The sequence below is a fragment of the Nomascus leucogenys genome, chromosome 19, assembly GCF_006542625.1.
Source record: "Nomascus leucogenys isolate Asia chromosome 19, Asia_NLE_v1, whole genome shotgun sequence".
Taxonomy (NCBI): Eukaryota; Metazoa; Chordata; class Mammalia; order Primates; family Hylobatidae; genus Nomascus; species Nomascus leucogenys.
The window spans coordinates 46,297,549-46,313,046 of record NC_044399.1 but is presented as its reverse complement, the minus strand read 5'-3'; the positions used below and the strand labels follow the sequence as shown (position 1 = coordinate 46,313,046).

At 42.1% G+C, this 15,498-nt stretch overlaps 1 protein-coding gene across 20 annotated transcripts in view; it reads right to left on the bottom strand.

The window, feature by feature from the left end:
* SLC8A1 (solute carrier family 8 member A1) overlaps window positions 1–15,498 on the bottom strand; it is a 413,146-nt gene that overhangs the window by 340,184 nt on the left and 57,464 nt on the right. For 8 of the 20 annotated variants that reach the window (XM_030800096.1, XM_030800101.1, XM_030800099.1 and 5 more), the window contains exon 1: window positions 13,363–13,550. The exons of 2 other annotated variants lie outside the window; for them this stretch is intronic. The gene's annotated coding sequence lies outside the window, so the exon portion shown is untranslated. Of the gene's footprint in view, window positions 1–12,040; window positions 12,073–12,944; window positions 13,125–13,362; window positions 13,551–15,498 lie in introns of those variants that run through there. 10 more of the 20 variants (XM_030800084.1, XM_030800091.1, XM_030800089.1 and 7 more) reach the window with 4 other exon arrangements.

Here is a 15,498-nt window from a genome sequence, read left to right as displayed (position 1 = left end):
AAATCTCGGACTGCTCAGACTGTGGTCCTGCAAGCTAGAGATTTCAACTATAATGAGCTCCCAGAGGCAGGGCCTTGGACTCTGTAAATCTTTCAGAAGCCTCCTGATAGACAATGGTAATTCTTTTACGTGATAATTGTTCACCACTAACCCTGAAGAGAAACAGCAGCCCTTCTTTGTTTCAGTGTGTTCGACCTTACACACTGAAAAAGAATGAGGTCATATACATGCTTTTATATCTAGGTCACCAAAAAGGATTTTCTACCTAAAAATATTTCCCCAATAGCTGGTTGACATTTAATCTTAAAAATCTGTATATATAGTGAGCCCTTCCTATGTTTCTAGTTCTGGAGGGAATGAACCCTTCATTTATTCATCAAGCCTCTATGGAGTAGCTTCTATGTGCAAAGCACCATAACAGACACTACAGGGATTGCAAATATGATTGACACATGGTCCCTGTACTTACTAAATTTACAGTCTGCAAGCGACAGTTACCAATGACCATTAATACTAGGAAGAATTGACAAAATTCCATAAAAGGAAGGCATGGGAAGGATGACAATGGCTAAAGAATGTGAGAGGACATTCTAAAAGGAAGAAATGATATGGACAAAGGCATAGAGCAATGATTCCCCAACTTCAGTTCACCTAAGAATCACCTGGGAAACTAATTAAAATGCAGTTAACTGGGCCCTATCATCAGATACAGTTGAGGAATTTCCAAATTTGAATTTTAACAACAATCCCAGGTGACTGTGACGTAGGTGGTCTTGGACCACCCTTTGCGAAGTGTAAGGCAGAAAGAGCAGAACTGAGTAGAAGCACAGAAACGGCACACAGGGCATGGGGCTTGTTTAGCAAACGGACTGGAAGTACGTGCCTGAAAATCAGAAAATAGTGTTTGTTCTAATATCAGTAAGATGTTGATGTTAAGTAATATGTCAGCTGTGCTTTCCCTCTCACAGACTGGGTCTCCGGGCAGGATCAAAATATGAAGCCTCTTAGTGAATATGTGTCCAGGAGGTGGGGAACTAGAGGGCAGAGGAGGACAGATCTTAATAGGAGATAAGAGGGGCCCCAAAAGGGAGATTAAAGCTCTGGAGTTAATATAAAGTTCCTACTTCACGATGTTGCTGCAGGTGTTTTGTCTTCTCTAAGAAGAGACAAGAAAGGATTGCTAGGTCACTACATTGGCAGGTGACAAAGACTTAGGATAAAGGGACATCTTCAGAGACCTATTCAGTTTCTATACCCAAGCCCTAAGTAGAGGTAGAAAACATGCAGAAGCATGAACCCCAAAATGAAGTACTGGGTAGTAAGGAAAGCTGTGCTCTTCAAATGACAGGTGCTTTAGGAGGCAGCCCCTACTCTCTTTCTTCATTTCAACTCAAGAATGAATCTCTGTGGTCAGTCTTTCTTTTTTCTAGTCTGCTTCTTGGAACAGGGGATGTTTAATATAGAATCCAATTTCAAGTTGAATGATAGTCAATCCAGCAAGATTTTTTTCTTTTTTCTTTTTTAATCTTTTTTAACAAGGTAAATGCTGGTTGTGTGAGCAGAGGGCTGGTGAATTTCATCAGCTTTTTCCGTGAGTCATTAGGATTCATCTTCAAGTAGATAGCATTTCAGAAGACAGAATCCTATCAACTTGAGGTTTGTAAGTCTTACATTTTCCTGCATAGTTTCAAATTACAGTCCTTGAAAGAATAAGCTGTTCTTGAAAAGAGTGGAAGTAGGAAGTAAAAAGAAACATATTTTAAAAAGTCAAGGTGATGGGTGCTCACATAAGGGTGACTCTCCATCAGTACTGTGTGCTACAATTTTCTAAAGTTCCTGACAATATACTCAGTGACAAGGTTCTAACACCAAGTGTCTATTTACATATTACAATATTGTATATTATATATTACATAATACACTTTAAAAACGAAAATCACCTTAGAAAGAAACTAGTCAAATCTTATTATTTAGAGGACTAAAGGGAGTGTTGGCGACATGGGAAAACAGAACATTGTTACAGAAATCTAGTAGAGAAACACACGGTTTTTCTCTACTAGCTAGGGCATCTAGTGAATATGTTCTTTAAACCAATCTTATATACCTGTGTTTGAAAAATTATTAAAATTGGCTTAAGTGGTATGGTTTTAACGTTAGTAACTATGCTGACATTGCTAGATTATTGTCTTTTGGTGATAGATGAGGATTATAATAGATGTGAATTTATCTATCACAAAGGTGGTCCTAAAAGGAGCCATCAGAAAAGGTAGAGAAAAAAGTCACTGGGGGAAGAAATGCTATTTAATAATTTAATTAGCAATTGAAGATAATTTATATCTATGAAGCCTTTGCTAATGCAACAATTATTTTCATCAATATCAATGATTAATGAGAGAACATTCATTCATTAAAAAAATCAAATGTCTTTTATGTATATAGCAAAGTGCGAGGCATTGGGGCTAGAACCATGAGATAGACAGATGTACTCTCTCTCCTTATGGAACTTATTGTCTAGCTGGGAAGACAGATGACAGCTGTTCATTTAAATTACTACCCAAAATCCATAATTATATCCATCACATAAACAGAACCAATGACAAAAACCAAAATGATTATCTCAATAGACGCAGAAAAGGCATTTGATAAAATTCAACATTGCTTCATGTTAAAAACTCTCAGTAAACTAGGTATTGATGGGACATCTCGAAATAATAAGAGCTATTTATGGCAAACCAATAGCCAATATCATACTGAATGGGCAAAAGCTGGAAGCATTCCCTTTGAAAACCGGCACAAGACAAGGATGCCTTCTCTCACCACTGCTGTTCAACATTGTATTGGAAGTTCTGGCCAGGGCAATCAGGCAGGAGACAGAAAAAAAGGGTATTCAAACAGGAAAAGAGGAAGTCAGATTGCCTCTCTTTGCAGATGACATAATTCTATATTTAGAAAACCCCAGTGTCTCAGCCCAAAAACTCCTTAAGCTGATAAGCAACTTCAGCAGTCTCAGGAAACAAAATCGATGTGCAAATATCCCAAGCATTCCTATACACCAACAATAGGAAAGCAGACAGCCAAATCATGAATGAACTTCCATTCACAATTGCTACAAAAATAATAAAATACCTGGGAATATAGCTTACAAGGGACGTGAGGGACCTCTCCAAGGAGAACTACAAACCACTGCTCAAGGAAATAAGGGAGGACACAAATGGAAAAACATTCCCTGTTCGTGGATAGGAAGAATCAATATTGTGAAAGCAATTTATAGATCCAACGCTATTCCCATCAAACTACCATTGACTTTCTTCACAGAATTAGAAAAAAAAAACTACTTTAAGTTTCATATCGAACAAAAAAAGAGCCTGTATAGCCAAGACAATCCTAAGCAAAAAGAACAAAGGTGGGGGCATTACCCTACCTGACTTCAAACTATACTACTACAAGACTACAGTAACCAAAACAGTATGGTACTGGTACCAGAACAGACATCTAGACCAATAGAACAGAACAGAGACCTCATAACTAACACTACACATCTACAACCATCTAATCTTCTACAAACCTGACAAAAACCAGCAATGGGGAAAGGATTCTCTACTTAATAAATGGTGCTGGGAAAGCTGGCTAGCCATATGCAGAAAACTGAAACTGGACCCCTTCCCTACACCTTATACAAAAATTAACTCAAGGTGGACTGAAGATTTAAATGCAAAACTAAAAACCATAAAAATCCTAGAAGAAAACCTAGGCAATACCATTCAGGGCATGGGTATGGGCAAAGACTTCATGACTACATCACCAAAAGCAATTGCAACAAAAGCCAAAATTGACAAATGGGATGTAATTAAACCAAAGAGCTTCTGCATAGCAAAAGAAACTAGCATCAGAGTGAACAGGCAACCTACAGAATGGGAGAAAAATTTTGCAATCTACCCAATCTGACAAAGGTCTAATATCTGGAATCTACAAGGAACTTAAATTTACAAAAAAAAAAAAAAAAAAAAAAAACATCAAAAAGTGGACAAAGGATATGAACAGACACTTCTCAAAAGAAGTCATTTATGCAGCCAACAAACATATGAAAAAAAGCTCATCATCACTGATCATTAGAGAAATGCAAATCAAAACCACAATGAGATACCATCTCACATCAGTCAAAATGGCAATTATTAAAAAGTCAGGAAACAATAGATGCTGGTGAGGCTGTGGAGAAACAGAAACGCTTTTATACTGTTGATGGGATTATAAATTAGTTCAACCATTGGGGAATACAGTGTGGCAATTCCTCAAGGATCTGGAACCAGAAATACCATTTGACCTAGCAATCCCATTACTGGGTAAATACCCAAAGGAACAGAAATCATTCTACTATAAAGACACATGTACACATATATGTATGGCAGCAATATTTACAATAGCAAAGACTTGGAACCAACCCAAATGCCCATCAATGAGAGACTGGATGAAGAAAATTTGGTACATATACACCATGGAACACTATGCAGCCATAAAAAGGAGTGAGATCATGTCCTTTGCAGTGACATGGATGAAGCTGGAAGCCATCATCCTCAGCAAACTAACATAGGAACAGAAAACCAAACACCACACGTTCTCACTCTTAAGTAGGAGTTGAACAATGCGAACACATGGACACAGGGAAGGGAAGAACACACACTGGGGCCTTTTGAGGGGTCGGGGGCAAGGGGAGGGAGAACATTAGGACAAATACCTAACGCATGCAGAGCTTAAAACCTAGATGACAGGTTGATAGGTGCGGCATACCACCATGGCACATCTATACCTATGTAACAAACTGAACACTCTGCACATATATCCCAGAACTTAAAGTAAAAAAAGAAATCCATAATTATTAACTCGAATAAATGCTATGGAAGTAAAAATGTGACTCTATAAAGGTAAGTTACAGAGGACTTCACCTACCAGAGTATTAGAGAAGGTTCAGCTGAAAAATAACATCTAAGCTGAGATTTAAAAGACATTCTGCAGGAAACCAGCCAAAAGGTTGTTGAATTGTAAGGTCTTAGGTGGACACTTTTATAATTACCCTTCTCTGTAACAGGATTAGTCACAGACCTACCTTCTTAGATATGCTGGGGTATGAGATCATGTTTGGAAGAGACAAAAAGTAGCTTCTATAATTTATACAAGACTTTCTCTGAGGTCAGAGCCATGCAACTGCATTTAATTGCATTCTACCACACTTACAGGGTCAATGTGGTAGACGGAAGGTTCACTGGTCTAGGGACTAAAAGAAATGAGTGCTGGTCTCAGCTCTACTGACCAGTCATATGTCCTTGGAGAAGTCATTTTCCCTCTCTCAGTATCATCTGTAAAACTGGAAAATTCTGCTAACAATCTGCAGCTATGATATTCGAATCCTACACTTTGGCCTTCAAGGTCATCTATAATATTACACCTGTCCATCTGTGCAGGTTTACTGTTAGTCAATATATCAGCTAGTAGTCAGCTGAGCTACTAAATGAAAATTACCCAAATATGTACCACATCATCCTTTCTAATGCTTTTATGGTTATCTTCCATGACCCATCTCAAATGTCAAATTTCCCTTATAAAACTACTTTGATTGCTAGGAAGGCCCTTAAATGTCATCTAGGCCAGGTACAGTAGCTCATGACTATAATCCCAGCACTTTTTGGAGGCTGAGGAAGAATTGCTTGAGCCCAGGAGTTCAAGACCAGTCTGGGCAACATAGCAAGACCCCCATCTCTACAAAAATAAAATTAAAAAATTAGCCAGGCACAGTGGCATATGTCTGTGGTCCCAGCTACTCAGAAGGCTGGGCCAGGAGGATTACTCGGGCCTAGGAGGTAGAGACAGCAGTGAGCCACGATCATGCCACTGCACCCCAGCCTGGTGACAGAGTGAGACTCTGTTTAAAGAAAAGTAAAATAAAAAAGTCATCTGCCTCCCTAGCCCCCACCTTTCCCAATAAGAAAATTTGGGGCCTGATAACTGAAAGAGACATTTCAAAGCCACGTATCTCAGAAGTGATGGAGCTGGACTCTAAAACAAATTCTGTGAATTTCTAGGCCATTTTTCTTCACACTACACCAACACCAATTGCTAGGATTCCCCAAGCCCATCAATGTTGCATTTGTGTCTCTCATGATCTATACTGTGTGTGTCAAGAGTCGGCAAACTATGGTTAATGGGACATATTCAATCTGCCACCTGTTCTCATAAGGCCCACAAAATTAAAGTGTTTCTTACCTTTTAAAATTACTGGAAAAAAAAAGAATATTTCATGTGAAAATTATGTGATATTCAAATTTCAGTGTCCACAAATAACATTTTATGGAACACAGCCGTGCCCATTCATTTATATATCGTCTATGATTGCTTTCTTGCTATAACAGCAGAGTTGATAAATTATGACAGATCCTATAGTTCACAAAGCCAGAAATATTGACTATCTGGCCATTTAAAAAATCAGCCCTCTGATCTTTGGTATATGTCATTATGTGTGTAATTATCTTCCTTTACCTTCCTGTGGTAACCCCTTCACCACACCAATCAGTGTATTCACATGGGGGCACACAGGCAGGAACAAGGCTCTCTCACACCATTTATATCTTCAGTAATGAGCTAACAGTTACTGAGCACCCATGTGTCAGAAACTGTTCCAAATATTTTACTAACATTATTACTCCTCACAAAAAACCACAAGCCTTTTTAATATTTTTATTCCCATTGAATAGATGAAGAAAGTAAACACGGAGAAGGCTAAGTAATTAGCACAATGTCAAATATGCCACCTTTTGAATTCAAACGAATGTTATAACTATCATGAGTATGTCTGCTGACCTCAGAGACCTTTAGTCTGAGGACCCCAGGGTGGTTCATTTTGTTAGTCAGTATTCTCAAACTAGATGAAAAGTCATAGTTCCCTTTCCACCCTGAAGAATCCTTATTAGACATCCAGAAATTCCTGAGGCCCAGAAAACACAGGCAAATTTCTGGAGGCTTTCTACACAAGGAAAAAAAAGAAAAAGAGGTAACTTGGATGGAATGATTTCAGAGTCATAGAACTGGATTCTACTATCTCCTGTTTCAGTCTTATAAAATCATTTAATTTTATATCGCCTCCATTTGCTTATTTGTAAAATATAAAAATAAACACAAAGCAAAACTAGGCGATGTCAGATGTCTCTTCCAGTGCTAGCCATGGTATGAAGCAACAGAAGGACTGATAAAGAGAAGCTCTTAAAAAGAACTTCTGACAGCTAGCTGCATGTCCAGGGGAAGAAAGGCAGACGGGGAGGAGTCAGGGGGAAAGAAGTACTGACTGCCCAACCCCGACTCACAAATTTCAGCTTTGGAGGGTCCATATCTCCTAACATTTGAAAGATCATTTTGGAAGAGTGACTTGAAACTTCTGAGAGACATTTGACGGGCACCTCTCCAAACTGTCTGATGCCACCCACAGTTGGGGCTCTAACACAGCCCCCAGAGGAAGTTAAAGCTTGGATGTACAGGAAGCAGTCTGATTCTCTCAACCTGCTACCAGGATGGGATGCAATTCATCGGGCACAGCAGAGAACCAAAGGGTGGCCCTGGGTCTTGAGCTTTGGGGGAAATAAATAAAAACCCCCTACCCTAGTAGAGGAAACAGAATCAACACCTTTAATAAAGGAACAAATTAGCGAGTGGTCTGTCTCTTGCCTCACCTGTGACTGATACAGCCTCTCTCCTCCAAGGCCACGCTGGAAGTTCATCCTACATTTTGGTTTCAAGTATAAAATGCATTTGTACAATGGCTTATGTCATTATTTGTTTCAGATCCCGTTGCTGTGGCATAGTCCTGACTGGGACACAGAACAGAATGAAAGGGTCTAGAAACTGCCCTAACATTTCTCCACGGTTACCTTGTCATAAATAAGCTGGGGCTCTTTGACATGTTTCAAAAGTGGCTAGGCCTTATTTGTTTTCAAAATCCTTTTCGCTCTTTCTGAATAAATTAAAATGCCTCCTCCTCCACGAAGCCATGTCCAATGTTCTCTTCTTCCTTTCAACTCCTTCAGCACTTTGCTCAGTTGCAGTGGAGTGATCTTTCTTGCTCAGCCTTGTACTTCAGTATATGTGTTCTAGACCATGACATCCCTGGGAACAGAGAACAGTGTAGAGCATGGCTTTTGGAGAGCCTTCCTTATTAACCATTACTTGTTAGCCCTTGGCCAAAGTTATTTCACTGAACCATAGTCTTCATCCTTAAGTCAGAATAATGATGCTTCCTTACCCTGCAGGATGCCCATAAGCATCCAATGAGAAAACGTGTATAAAGCATTCAGACTAGTCCCTGGCATATAAAAAGTGCTCAACAAATGTCACTAACTTTTCTTCATCATCTGCATTCTTTGAAAAGCCAAGCACAGGGCCTTGTATACACTGAGTGCTCCATAAGTATCATGGTGTGGTTGAAGTAAATTGCTGAATCACTACCTTGTTTGTTTGACTTGCTCTCACATTGGATCCAAACAGGAAATTATTGATTGTTCTCACTTACCATGAATGACATCAACAAAGTAATTACTCTTTCTGTCTTTTTTAAAAAATTAAGATGATCTTTAATATTTACATCTAGTTTCCTAGATCTATTACACGTACAAAAAACCATTTGTCTCAATTGGTATCACACTAGCATTTTCTAGGTTATGGGCATTAATACATATTGCAAAATGATACAGTCGAATCTACTCAAGATTTTAAGGATATAATTTCACTCTAGGGAAAATATTTTGCCCATTCCTCAGAGGACTTAAATGGCTAAATCTTCAAGAAAGTATCAAATTTTTATTACCCTTGTTGCTCTAGAAGCCAAATCTTGGAGAGTTTATCTTTGCCTTTGTCTGGCTACTCTCTATCCCTCCATCAATAGCCCCATTCCTGGGCACTCACATCCCCCCAAACTTCCCCACCAAAATGGCCCTCTGAGGGCACTAACTGGGCAGCAACCTAGTTTTAAACCTCTTTCACATTCTCTGCATTTTCCTGTGTTCCAGGCCCTCAGGACTTTGTCTGCCAGTTGACCTGATAAGCCAATCCAAGTTAAAAAAATGAACATATGCTAACGATTTGTGAGAATTAATGGTAGCTCCTTCTCAGATAATATTTCATTTTATTAGGGTCTACTAGATAGAATTCCTTTATTCAAATGAGTGGCTCTAATTGTGAAAGTTTCAGATCCTATTTTGCCCAAGAAATAAATGCTTTGAACCTGGGAATGTTTTGCCCACCCTCAAATCACTGTATAAACTGCTGCCTGCAATGCACTTGCCCTTGATCACAAAAGCATTTTCTTTGCTTCAGCTGCCAGAGCTTTTCCTCTTCCACATGCTCCCCTCCCTCTACTGAAACTCACTAGGAAGTTTCAGATAAGGCGGAAATGTGATTCACTTAAACTTTTGTCTTGTTACTGTCTACACTCTTGGCTGGGCAGATCAAAGGACAATCACAAATGTAAATTTAAAACACCTAGTGTTCAATATAGTCTCTGCAAAGAGAAACTACAAAAATCACTTGAGGCAGCAAGGACTATAAGCCACTGTCTTTTAAGTGAAATCAATACACCGGAAAATACATCAGAAAATGGACCGTTTGATTAATAAGTACTACTGAGAATCTAGTCATTGATTAGGTCTTCAAAATATGTATTGTGTAAAATGTATTTTGTAATGTTTATATGTGCTTGGAGGACTGCGGATGGAGGGTGACAGAGTGGGGAGGCCAGGAGAGAAAGAGAATTTGGAAAAGGAAGAAAGAAAATTGAAAGTAATCCCACTGCATTTAATGAGGCCCCACTGGACGAGTCCTGAATCCAAATCCGAATCTCAAAGGCAGACGCTGGAAGCTCACATTCTCAGAATCTAGTCCACCCCAATGGGTCAGAAAACACCTGATATTTATTTCCACTAAATCTCAGCTATGTCTCTAGGGAACAGAAATACCTTCGTTTAAAAAGAAAAGTGGAAACAGCTAGTACAGAAATCCACTGGTTTTGTTAGCCACCGTTACTACCGAGAATTAGAGCCAAAGTGATAGACAGCTAAGGCAGCCATAAGTGATGTCAGATAGGATTCTGGAACCCAGAGAAAGTCAGGGAGGACGTTTGCCACAAGAGGGAGCAGTAGAATTTGGTCAGATGGGAGACCATTTGGTAGGGGTTATGATGAGGGGTCTATGAGGTATGGGAGGTTATGATGAAGGATTTAACTACAAGTATGGGTGATATTTGGATAATATTTTAGCAAAACACATTTATCCTTGGGGGCAAAAACAAAAAGATAAAGGGACCAGGAAGAGTAGAGAGATAATAGCAATGTTGATTCCTAAATTCTTAGCAAATATGACAATTTAATGTTTACTCGAAAGCAACATACACACATACTACAAAAATACAAAACATGCGACATATGTGCTCTAACAGCCTCTTCTAGAGGCTGCATTTCTTTTACCAGATTTAATTTATATTTCAGTTTGAATTTTGTTTATTGCCATGTTTTCAGGGCACTCTCCTTCTTACCTATATACTATCCTCCCTGTACCTAAAAGGCATCAGGAAGAAAGAACTTGTCTCACTGAATTGCAACATTTAAAAAAAAAAAAAAAAACAGAGACATTAATGTCCCAAAATGCACTTACTTTGAGACAACCACATCTATGAGCTAAATGAATGCTTTGGCTTGCTTTTTAAAGGGGAATTGCAACTTCCTTGGATCTGCACAGCTTTTCTCATCATTTATTTTGTCAAAGAAATAGATTGAATACTAAGAGGAATCATGCATTTATTTTGCAAGTAAATAAAAGTCTATTTTTGCCTGGCAAAAGCATGTTAAACGTAGCTTTCTAACAGATGCTGAAGTTCTCTTGGAATATATTTTATTTTTTCAAAACACAGAAAGCTTAACAGAGCAATTAACATAATTCCTGCAAATAGTCCTATAGTTGTTACTGACTATACCTCACTTTCCTTTTGTAATTTTATTGGGAGTCAAAGCACTGTTACTCTCATGCTCTTTTCTTCCCCTGGTCAACAAAAGGGCTATCTAGTTCTTAATCTGAAACATTACAGTAGAAACCATTATATAATAACAATAATAAAGTAAATAGGTAAGTAGATACATAGAAAATAAGCCTTCATATTTTAGTTCATTACTCTCCTCTTTCAGCCCTGTTAGGCTTTCAAGACAGTAGATTAAGTCTGATTGTCATGACACTCTTACATCCTTTGTAGCCCTCTACAGCTCAACAATAAATAATGGTTTATCTCTGTTCAGTCCTTTTTGTTGCTGTTGTTTTTCTAGGAATTAATCATTTCTTTTTTTTTTTTTTTAAAGACAACAACAATTTTAAGGGGACAAAATCAGGGCTTCTTTTATAACAGGTGTGAGAAATCTTAGCTAAAGAGCCGTGAGATCCAAATGGAATTCTTCAAGCAGGCAGAATTTGTAAAATGAAAACCATTTAAGAGCACATATCTTGCTTCTTGATGAAATAAGTGGGTCCTCCCCCACCTTCTCACTCACAAGGCCCCAAAGATGGAGCTAGTTTTCCCTTCCTTCCTCCTGCTTTCACACCCGCCTAACCTCCCAATTAAGCAAGTTTAGCAAACCCAGGGAGCTCAATCCAAGTAACACAGGATTTGAAAGAAGAACCTAAAACCAACCATCCCTCTTCCGGCTTTGTCTTATTTGAAATGAATGAAACATCTAGATTCATTTTCCTTCCTTTTTTTTCTGACTCGCTGCAGGAGTAGCTTTGAGAGAGCAAGAGAAATGTGAGTGTGTGTGTGTGTGTGTGTGTGTGTGTGTGTGCGCACGCGCGCGCGCTGGTGGGGGCATGAGAAACAGAGGTATACTTTCAGAATTTTCTCCTGGTGGCTCCCTCTTTCCCCTGGGAAATCTTCGCACAAGTCTCAGATTGTGCATGTTCAACTGCTCATATCTGGAGATACTCCAGCAATGCCTTTAACCAGATCTGATCAGAAATCTCCACCTACCCAGCTACAGGCTCCTCCATGATCAGGACGCTTGTACTGTCTTCACCACATCTGTCATTTTTAAAAAAGCTTCTTCCACTACACCTCCCACTGATATCCTTTTTTCTCTTTTTAGTCTTTACACCTCCAGCAGGACAAAGTTTGTATTGTTATATTCACAACCACTAGTAGCTGACTAGCAGGAGAGAGAGAGAGCGGCTTCAGGACAGCCAGGTTCGGGGACTTCAAAACGATACCTAGTGCAAAGCATGACTTTCCAATGACTGCATACAACATGCACATTGCTCTCTTCTAAAAATGCTTTGTTAAATTTCATCACCCCGTTCTCAACTCAACCACTACCACTTTGGAGAGGGAAATACAAATTGCCAGCCCAAGCCATTCATCAAACAGCAACAGAATCCACGGGGTGGTGGTGGGGCAAGGGAGGTGGCGGGGGTGATGCAGGGGGTGGATTTAAAGAATCAAGAATGCACACATACTGTATTTTCAAGAGCATCGCCTGGGCGGATTTGGTTTCTTTGGCCGGCTGTCCAGCTATAAGACCGCCCTCTTCTTCATTAAGGAGGAGCCAAAAAGGATATCTTCACATCTCAGAACACAGACCATTTCCCCCAAGAGCCAGCAAAGCTCCAGAGGCAGAGAATGCAGCTGCAAAGTTCCCTTCCAATCTCTTGGGGAAAGATGCCTGTGTGTGCAGAATCCCCAAAGCACACCACGGCACAGTGCCCAGAGACGTGGACCCTGAAGCCCACTCCCTGCTACCCCCTACATTTCTTCTTGGTCTGTCTCTGCCCCGCCACACCTCCCTCCTCTCCGCAGTCCGTGGTGAATGAGCACCCAACGCCCGCTGGAAAACAGGGGGCTCGGAAATGTGGCCTTGGGGAAAGACCCCAGGGATTACCGGGAGGAGGGATGTCCGCGGAGAAGAGTCCAGTGGGTAGGGACGCCTGGATCCCCAGCAGCGCTGCATTCGGGGTGGACTTAGCTCTTCGCGCCCTGTATCCTCAGAGCCCAGCGCGGTGCAGGGTGCAGCATCTCTCCTTAGCAGCCCTTTCTTCCTCCGGCAGCCTGCACTGGCAGGCAGGCACCCTCACGCCCAGACGCACCAGCCCGAGCAATTTCACTCTGGGAAGCGCGGACACCCAGAAAAATGTGCAGGCGCGCACACACCACATCACACACACACACACATACACACACAAATTTAGAAGCCGCTCGTTTGCCAAAGCAGAGGGAAGTGTAGCCTTATGAGCAGCAAATGGAAAATAGTTCTCGGTCTCTGACCAAATGCCTTCTGCCTGCCCATCATAAGATCCTACCTGGTTTGGGGAGTGTGAATGGATTCTTCCTCCGTTCCTCCACGCTAGTAGGAAATACGGCGCACTCCCTCCTTTTAAACAGCTCCCGATCAGGAAGAGGTCGCTCCCATTTTCTGTGGGAAGCACAAAGCAGGCGGCGGCGGCGGGCTGACTCCCGTGCAGCGCCGGCGCGAGCAGGAGCGGCGGCAGCGGGCAGCGGTGCGCGCGGGCGGGAGGCAGGCGCGGAGGCCGGGAGGCTGGGAGGGCCGGGGCCCGGGCGGCGCGCGCGCTCCCCCTCCCTCCCGCGCACACTCGCCCGCCCGCCGCCCGCAGCCTCGCAGTCGCTCACAAGCGCGCTCGGCCCCGCGGCCGCCGGGCGACCCGGGGCCCCCTGCGCGCCCCTCGGGCTCCCGGGGCGATCGCGTCGGGGCAGAGCCGGCGCGTTTCTGGAGCACCGAGCGGGTGGGGAGCCCTTCCAGCCTCCCAGCCTCTGCCGGCGAGCAGCTTTTTCGATTTCCTGCCGGCTCTCGGCCCCGCAGTGCGTTGTGGCCGCGCGCTAGCGCTGTCTCCCGCACCCAGCCCATCGATGACACGCGCACACAGGCGCTGCAACTTTTCTTTTGAACCCTCTTCGCCTCTTCCGCAGACAGAACCCTGACCCCCAATTCGCCTACCCGTTTCTCACCTCTGACTTTGTTAATCCAGCTATCTTTCTTCCCCCACTTCCTGCCCTTCTGCTAAAGGAAGCTTTCTTTTAGCAAAACGATCTGGGCATATATCAATGATTTTTTTTTAATCCTCACCCGGTGTTTTTCTACGTATCAGATATGCACAACTATACGTTGGCTACTAGATGATGACACAAGCAAACAGGGATATTGGGGGGAGGGTGTCCCCCGGCCAAGAACTGGGAAAGAGTCTCTGTGTTGGTATTTCCCCCAAAGATGCGGCTCACCTGGGAATAAAGACCCAGAGGCTGTTTCGTGGGAAAGCCGTGCTGGTTTTAAACTACAGTGAGGAGTAAAAGCCGAGCATTAAGGTTGAGTGGGGAAAGACCTAATGCAGCAATCGACGAACCATTCTTTGCCCTTTCCAAGAGAAGCATTATCATTGCCAATAAATCACTTTCCCCATAATTAATAAAGGAGCACTGCCCCAGGCCTTTCCTCTTGACAGCTCATTCATTCTTACAAACCCTTAATGACTTCACGTGGTGAAAGGCTAGACCTACTGTGGAGTTCACTAGCTTCCAAACCTGGCTGCGCATCACACACACCTGGGAATGTAGTCAGATGCCTTAGAATCTGAGGCCGAATCTGATGCAGACTCTCCTGTTGTAGGTCTCAAATGGGGCTCCAAATTAGTATTTTTAAAACACCAGTTGCTATCGGCCACTAGTGTCGTTTGCCAAGGTGTGGGGGGGCGGGGGTCAGGAGCAGCTACTTAGGGAAGGTGGGAGAAGGAGGGATCTGCAGAGCACCAGGCAGAAAGTTAGTTTTTTTTCGTGGAGACGTCCCCGCGTACTTACAGTGCAACCAGGGCAGTCACCACAAATGATAGATTCTGACTCCAGGAACCTCAGTTTGCCTCCGCAACAAAGAGGGGGCGGAATGGAAGAAATAGCCTCTTCTGCCTCTGTGCCAGTGGCTCTCAATCCTCCTTGCACCTCAGAATCTCCTGGGCCGTTTTTAAAAATCCCAGTGCTTAGGCCACACCCCCAAACCGATTAACTTTGACTCTCTGCAGGTGGGCCCCAGACAGACTTAATTTGTTTTTAAGATGCCTGGTTGATTCCTATGTGCAATGAAGGTTGAGAACCACTGCTCTAGGCCAATACTCCTCAAACATGAATGTGAGTGTGAATCACATGGGGATTGCAGATTCTTTTTCAATAGACCTGGAGTAGGCCTGGGGTAGGCAAGTGTTGAAGTGATGCTGACGCTGTCTGAATGAGGACCTCACTTTAATTAGTCGGGTCTGTTGCCAGCAGTCATGGATACTGGCTTTGTAGAGGACACTCTAAGCTGCTTCATGTCTTATAAATTTGCAGGAATCGTTCTTGCCTAAGAACATTTTTCTTTCCTTGCTATAAGTTAAATTTTCTTGGAAGCTACTTCCACACAAACTTGGTTAGACTGCACTTACTAGTGGATATAA